The sequence below is a fragment of the Danio rerio genome, chromosome 11, assembly GCF_049306965.1.
Source record: "Danio rerio strain Tuebingen ecotype United States chromosome 11, GRCz12tu, whole genome shotgun sequence".
Taxonomy (NCBI): Eukaryota; Metazoa; Chordata; class Actinopteri; order Cypriniformes; family Danionidae; genus Danio; species Danio rerio.
The window spans coordinates 46,520,001-46,527,500 of NC_133186.1; the positions used below are offsets into that span (position 1 = coordinate 46,520,001).

Genomic DNA, 7,500 nt, shown 5'->3' on the forward strand with positions numbered 1-7,500 from the left:
TATATTATATTGCATGTTAAATATTATATTGAATATTTTGATATTATTTTAGGCCAGAATGTGAAACAGCATTCAGAAATATTGTATATTCTATATTTTGATATTATATTGTATATTTATTTTATTTTAGGCCAGAATGTGAAACGATGTGCAGAGTTATTGTATTTTAGACTGCATATTAAATATTATATTGAATATTTTGATATTATTTAGGGCAGAATTTGAAACAGTGTGCAGAGTTATTGTATATTATATTGCATATTAAATACGATATTAAATATTTCAACATGACAAAGCTGGTCAGCTATTTTTATCCGCTGACTGACCAAAAAAATGGACACATTTGTAATTCGTCGTCCACAAAAACAACCAAGTCTCACTGATTCTCCTTGGGCAGTTAATAGCAAAGACCCAAGAATACTGGACCCAGGTGAGGGTCATTTCAGGTCACAGCGCTAGCAATACTGGAAACACGAAATGCAGGAAACACCAAGATAGTTAGCTAAACTAGGGTTTAATTCCGTTTTCTCGAAGCAAAGAGTCCCTGACCCAGCCACAGTGCATTTATTGTCATTCTTACTGCAAACGCATATGTCGAGGGGGCCTTAGAATATTTTCTGGGGGAAAAGGGGGTCTCACGCAAAAAAAAAAAAAAGGCTGGGAACCAGTGCCTAACCGCATCTTTCACTGCAAGTTCTGATCAAATAATGAGCAACAAGAGACACATTTACACTATTACTGCTGATGATGTCAGCCCTGCATTATTCATCACATATCAATCTGAGAGCAATGCATTCTGGGATAAATAAACTCCTATCCTTATCTTTAATATTTCTATTCATTTTGGCTGAAATAAATAAACAAACAAACAAATAAAAAAATAAAAATAAATAAATGTCAATATAAATAAATAAAGCATGTATATATAAAACTAAACTGCTGTGGTCAATATTATTCACCCCCTTCAGCAATATTAGTGTGCTGTCATCATGACAAAGAGAAAATATATCAGTGATTAAAACCATTATGTTTAAAAATACCCAATTCTGTGTGTTTTATGGGAACCAAAAATGTCCCCAAAAAATAAAACAATACTGCACACACACATCCACACACACTCTCTCCACACTGAGACTTGTGCATGGATGGATTTGCTCTTCAGTGTTTGGACTCTCAGCAGTGATTAATAAACCACACTGAACTGAACTGAACTGAACTGAACTGAACTGAACTTCAGCTCAGAAAACTGAACTGACACGGTTTCAGTTTACTAGAACTTCTATGTTCAGCTGCTGCCACACAATCCACACTGTAAAAGCTCTAGAGAAATAAAGATGAACTGAACTGAATTGAATGACTCTCTCACACGAACACACACACACACACACACACAGAAACAGCTGACTTAAGTGTGTAATTCTAAGCATCTGCTTATGACTCCTGATGATGTCATCCTTACTTCACAATGACACACACACACACACACACACTTTACCACTACATAAAGCAGCAAAAACAGCACAAACACCAGAACACTGCTGAACACTTACATTTACGTTTCTGTTGGGTTCAATAGACTATTAATATATGATATTACATACACATATACTAATAATATATAAGACCTCTATAATACACTCACACTATTAGAAAAACTAAATCCAGCTCATTAGACACGTGTGCTTTTACAGCTGCCTTACCGACAACATTCAAATTGCTTCAATTGATTTATTATTATTACAATAGTAATTATTATTTTAATTATTATTATAGTTATTATTATAATTATTATTAATATTATAATTATTGATATTATTATAATTATTATTATTGTTATTATTATAATTATTATTGTTATTATTATAATTATAATTATTATTAATATTATTATTATTATTATTATTATTACTGGTATTATTATAATTATTATTGTTGTTATTATTATAATTATTATTATTGTTATTATTATAATTATAATTATTATTAATATTATTATTATTATTATTATTGGTATTATTATAATTATTATTGTTGTTATTATTATAATTATTATTATTGTTATTATTATAATTATAATTATTATTGATATTATTATTATTATTGTTGTTGTTGTTGTTATAATTATTATTATAATTATTATTAATATTAATATTATTATTATTATTATTATTATTATTGTTGTTGTTGTTATTGTTATTATTATTGTTATTCATTCATTTTCTTCTCGGCTTAGTCCCTTTATTAATCTGGGGTCTCCAAAGCGGAATGAACCACCAACTTATCCAGCACATGTTTTATATTATACCTACTGCCCCCTCATCATCAGTATTATTATAATTTTTTTTGTTATTATTATTATTATTATTATAGGCAGCACGGTGGCGCAGTTGGTAGAACAATCGCCTCACAGAAAAAAGGTCGCTGGTTTGAGCCTCGGCTGGGTCAGTTGGCATTTCTGTGTGGAGTTTGCATGTTCTCCCCGTGTTGGCGTGGGTTTTCATTAAGTGCTTCGTTTTACAAGTACAAAAGACACGCGGTGGAGATGATTTGGGTAGGCTAAATTGTCCATAGTGTATGTGTGTGAATGAGTGTGTATGGATGTTTCCCTGTGATGGGTTGCAGCTGGAAGAAGCATTCGCTGCATAAAACATATGCAGGATAAGTTGGTGGATCATTCCGCTGTGGCGACCCCAGATTAATAAAGGGAAAAAAACGGAATGAATATTTTTATTATTTATTTTTTCGTTAGCTAAATTAATTAAATTAATACTTTTCTTAATAAAGTCATTTTTAAAATGAAATCTTCATTTTTAAATGTAAAAGTTTTGCATTTTGCATTATTTAATTAGTGTTACAACTAGTGTTTTTAATAGAGCAAGTAATTAAATTGTGTGTGTGGTTTTAGTTTTAGATCTAGTTAATAATTCTGATGAGACTAAAGTTTTGTTCATAATAAATTGTTTTGTGTATACTTTAATATACATGTCATTCCTGTGTAATTGTATTTAGTAATGTGCTTATTTATTAATATTTTGAGCATCTGATGATTCGGATGCACTGCTATATTTCTCCAGCAGAGGGCAGGAGAGTAAAACTAATCAGCTTTATTGGAACAGGTTTATTTTGTACAAATCTGACGCTTCTGTTGACTCTGTGAATCAGTAACAGAATCAAAGGTTTAATTAAAGACTCCCGAAAGTTGCTTTAATTGTTCATAATAAACATCATATAATATACATAAATATGATCATTTAAATAATTTATATCTGTTAAAATAATCAAAATTAACAGCCAAACTCAAGATCCTTTACAATAAACACACATTATAAATAGCTTTTTTTATTTAGTGTTATGACAAAGAACAAATGCATGCTCATTTCAATAATTCCTTTTTGAAAATAAGATTAAGTAAAGCTAAAACTGAGCATTTATTTATTTTAATTTTGTTTTTCTGTTTACATTTTAATTTTAGTTCAGCCTCTTTAGGGGGTGACACCGTGGCTCACTGTGGTTTCACAGCAAGAAGGTCGCTGGTTCGAGTCCTGGCTATGTCAGTTGACATTTCAATTGAAGAACTAAATTGGATGTATTTAATGAGTGTGTGTGTGTGTGTGTGTGTGTGTGTGTGTGTGTGTGTGTGTGTGTGTGACTGTTAGTGTGTGGGTGTTTCCCAATACTGGTTTGTGTGTGTGTTTGTGTGTGTGTGTGTGTGTGTGTGCATATGTGTGTTTGTGTTGTTTATTTGCATGTTTCCAGTGTGTGTGAGTGTGTGTGAGTGTGTGTTTGTGTTCAGTTTTCTGCTGTTCCACACAGGCATGTTAATTGGCAGCTGAGAAACGCAGGACAAAAGCAACATTGAGCCGCTCTGGAAACCCAAACCACAGAGACTCCGAGAGTTTCTGCAGCTCACTGCTACTGTTATCAACACACAGAGACGCAATCAACCCTGTGTGTGTGTGTGTGTGTGTGTGTGTATAAAGTCTAGCATTACAACACACAAAAACCAAAACAAACATCAAGAAAAATGTAATTTATCAGACTGACAACAATAATAATAAAAACAACATTTATCAGCCAATATTGATAATATCAGCTGATATCGGTAATATTAAAAATAGTATTTATTAGGCCCATAATGATATTAATAAAAATAACATTGATTGACTGATATTAATAATATAAAAAAATAGCTTTTATCGGCTAATAATGGTAATATTTAAAATAGCATTGATCAGACTGACAACAATAATATTAAAAATAACATTTATCTGTAAATATTAATAAAATTATTGGATGATATCGGTAATATTAAAAAATATATATTTATTTGGGCCAGTAACTATATTCAATCATTCATTTTCTTTTTGGCTTAGTCCCTTTATTATTCAAGGTTCAGAATAAACCGCCCCATAACGATATTAAAACAAAAAAGATTTATTAGCTGATATTGCTAATGTAATTTATCAGCTGATATCGGTAATAATATAAATAGCATTCATCAACTGATACTGGTAATAATATAAATAGCATTCATCAGCTGATATCGGTAATAATATAAATAGCATTCATCAGATGATATCAGTAATAATATAAATAGCATTTATCAACTGATATCGGTAATAATATAAATAGCATTCATCAACTGATACTGGTAATAATATAAATAGCATTCATCAGCTGATATCGGTAATAATATAAATAGCATTTATCAACTGATATCGGTAATAATATAAATAGCATTCATCAACTGATACTGGTAATAATATAAATAGCATTTATCAACTGATATCAGTAATAATATAAATAGCATTTATCAGCTGATATCGGTAATAATATAAATAGCATTTATCAACTGATATCGGTAATAATATAAATGGCATTCATCAACTGATACTGGTAATAATATAAATAGCATTTATCAGCTGATATCAGTAATAATATAAATTGCATTCATCAGCTGATATCGGTAATAATTTAAATAGCATTTATCAGCTGATATCGGTAATAATATAAATAGCATTCATCAGCTGATATCGGTAATAATATAAATAGCATTTATCAGCTGATCCCGGTAATAATATAAATAGCATTTATCAGCTGATATCGGTAATAATATAAATAGCATTCATCAGCTGATATCGGTAATAATATAAATTGCATTTTTTTGACTGATATCGGTAGAAATATAAATTGCATTTATCAGCTGATATCGGTAATAATATAAATAGTATTTATCAGCTGATATCGGTAATAATATAAATAGCATTTATCAGACTGATATCGGTAATAATATAAATAGCATTCATCAACTGATATCGGTAATAATATAAATAGCATTCATCAACTGATACCAGTAATAATATAAATAGCATTCATCAACTGATATCGGTAATAATATAAATAGCATTTATCAGCTGATATTGGTAATAATATAAATAGCATTTATCAGACTGATATCGGTAATAATATAAATGGCATTCATCAACTGATACCGGTAATAATATAAATAGCATTCATCAACTGATATCAGTAATAATACAAATAGCATTTATCAGCTGATATCGGTAATAATATAAATAGCATTTATCAGACTGATATCGGTAATAATATAAATAGCATTCATCAACTGATACCGGTAATAATATAAATAGCATTTATCAGCTGATATCGGTAATAATATAAATAGCATTTATCAGCTGATATAGGTAATAATATAAATAGCATTCATCAGCTGATATCGGTAATAATATAAATAGCATTTATCAGCTGATATCGGTAATAATATAAATTGCATTCATCAGCTGATATTGGTAATAATATAAATTGCATTTATCAGATTGATATCGGTAATAATATAAATAGCATTCATCAACTGATATCGGTAATAATATAAATAGCATTCATCAACTGATATCGGTAATAATATAAATAGTATTTATCAGCTGATATCGGTAATAATATAAATAGCATTTATCAGACTGATATCGGTAATAATATAAATAGCATTCATCAACTGATATCGGTAATAATATAAATAGCATTCATCAACTGATACCAGTAATAATATAAATAGCATTCATCAACTGATATCGGTAATAATATAAATAGCATTTATCAGCTGATATCGGTAATAATATAAATAGCATTTATCAGACTGATATCGGTAATAATATAAATGGCATTCATCAACTGATACCGGTAATAATATAAATAGCATTCATCAACTGATATCAGTAATAATACAAATAGCATTTATCAGCTGATATCGGTAATAATATAAATAGCATTTATCAGACTGATATCGGTAATAATATAAATAGCATTCATCAACTGATACCGGTAATAATATAAATAGCATTTATCAGCTGATATCGGTAATAATATAAATAGCATTTATCAGCTGATATAGGTAATAATATAAATAGCATTCATCAGCTGATATCGGTAATAATATAAATAGCATTTATCAGCTGATATCGGTAATAATATAAATTGCATTCATCAGCTGATATTGGTAATAATATAAATTGCATTTATCAGATTGATATCGGTAATAATATAAATAGCATTCATCAACTGATATCGGTAATAATATAAATAGCATTCATCAACTGATATCGGTAATAATATAAATAGTATTTATCAGCTGATATCGGTAATAATATAAATAGCATTTATCAGACTGATATCGGTAATAATATAAATAGCATTCATCAACTGATATCGGTAATAATATAAATAGCATTCATCAACTGATACCAGTAATAATATAAATAGCATTCATCAACTGATATCGGTAATAATATAAATAGCATTTATCAGCTGATATCGGTAATAATATAAATAGCATTTATCAGACTGATATCGGTAATAATATAAATGGCATTCATCAACTGATACCGGTAATAATATAAATAGCATTCATCAACTGATATCAGTAATAATACAAATAGCATTTATCAGCTGATATCGGTAATAATATAAATAGCATTTATCAGACTGATATCGGTAATAATATAAATAGCATTCATCAACTGATACCGGTAATAATATAAATAGCATTTATCAGCTGATATCGGTAATAATATAAATAGCATTTATCAGCTGATATAGGTAATAATATAAATAGCATTCATCAGCTGATATCGCTAATAATATAAATAGCATTTATCAGCTGATATCGGTAATAATATAAATTGCATTCATCAGCTGATATTGGTAATAATATAAATTGCATTTATCAGATTGATATCGGTAATAATATAAATTGCATTTATCAGATTGAGAACAATAATATTGAAAAATCACATTCATTGGCCAATATTGATAATATTATCAGATAATTTCTGTAATATTAAAAATGGCATTTATTAGGGCCATAACGATATTAATAACAATAAAATTGATAGGTACTAATAACACTAATAATAAAAAAACAGCATTTTTCAAATTACGTCTGCGATGCAAACCAAAAAAAAAACACACAAATTAAAGGTAAAA

The 7,500-nt window shown here is 28.7% G+C and overlaps 1 protein-coding gene across 27 annotated transcripts in view; it reads right to left on the bottom strand.

Moving 5' to 3' along the window:
• The window catches only part of LOC101884241 (CLIP-associating protein 1-B), an 81,863-nt gene that overhangs the window by 51,531 nt on the left and 22,832 nt on the right, over positions 1-7,500 (bottom strand). The gene's annotated exons all lie outside the window — the stretch shown is intronic.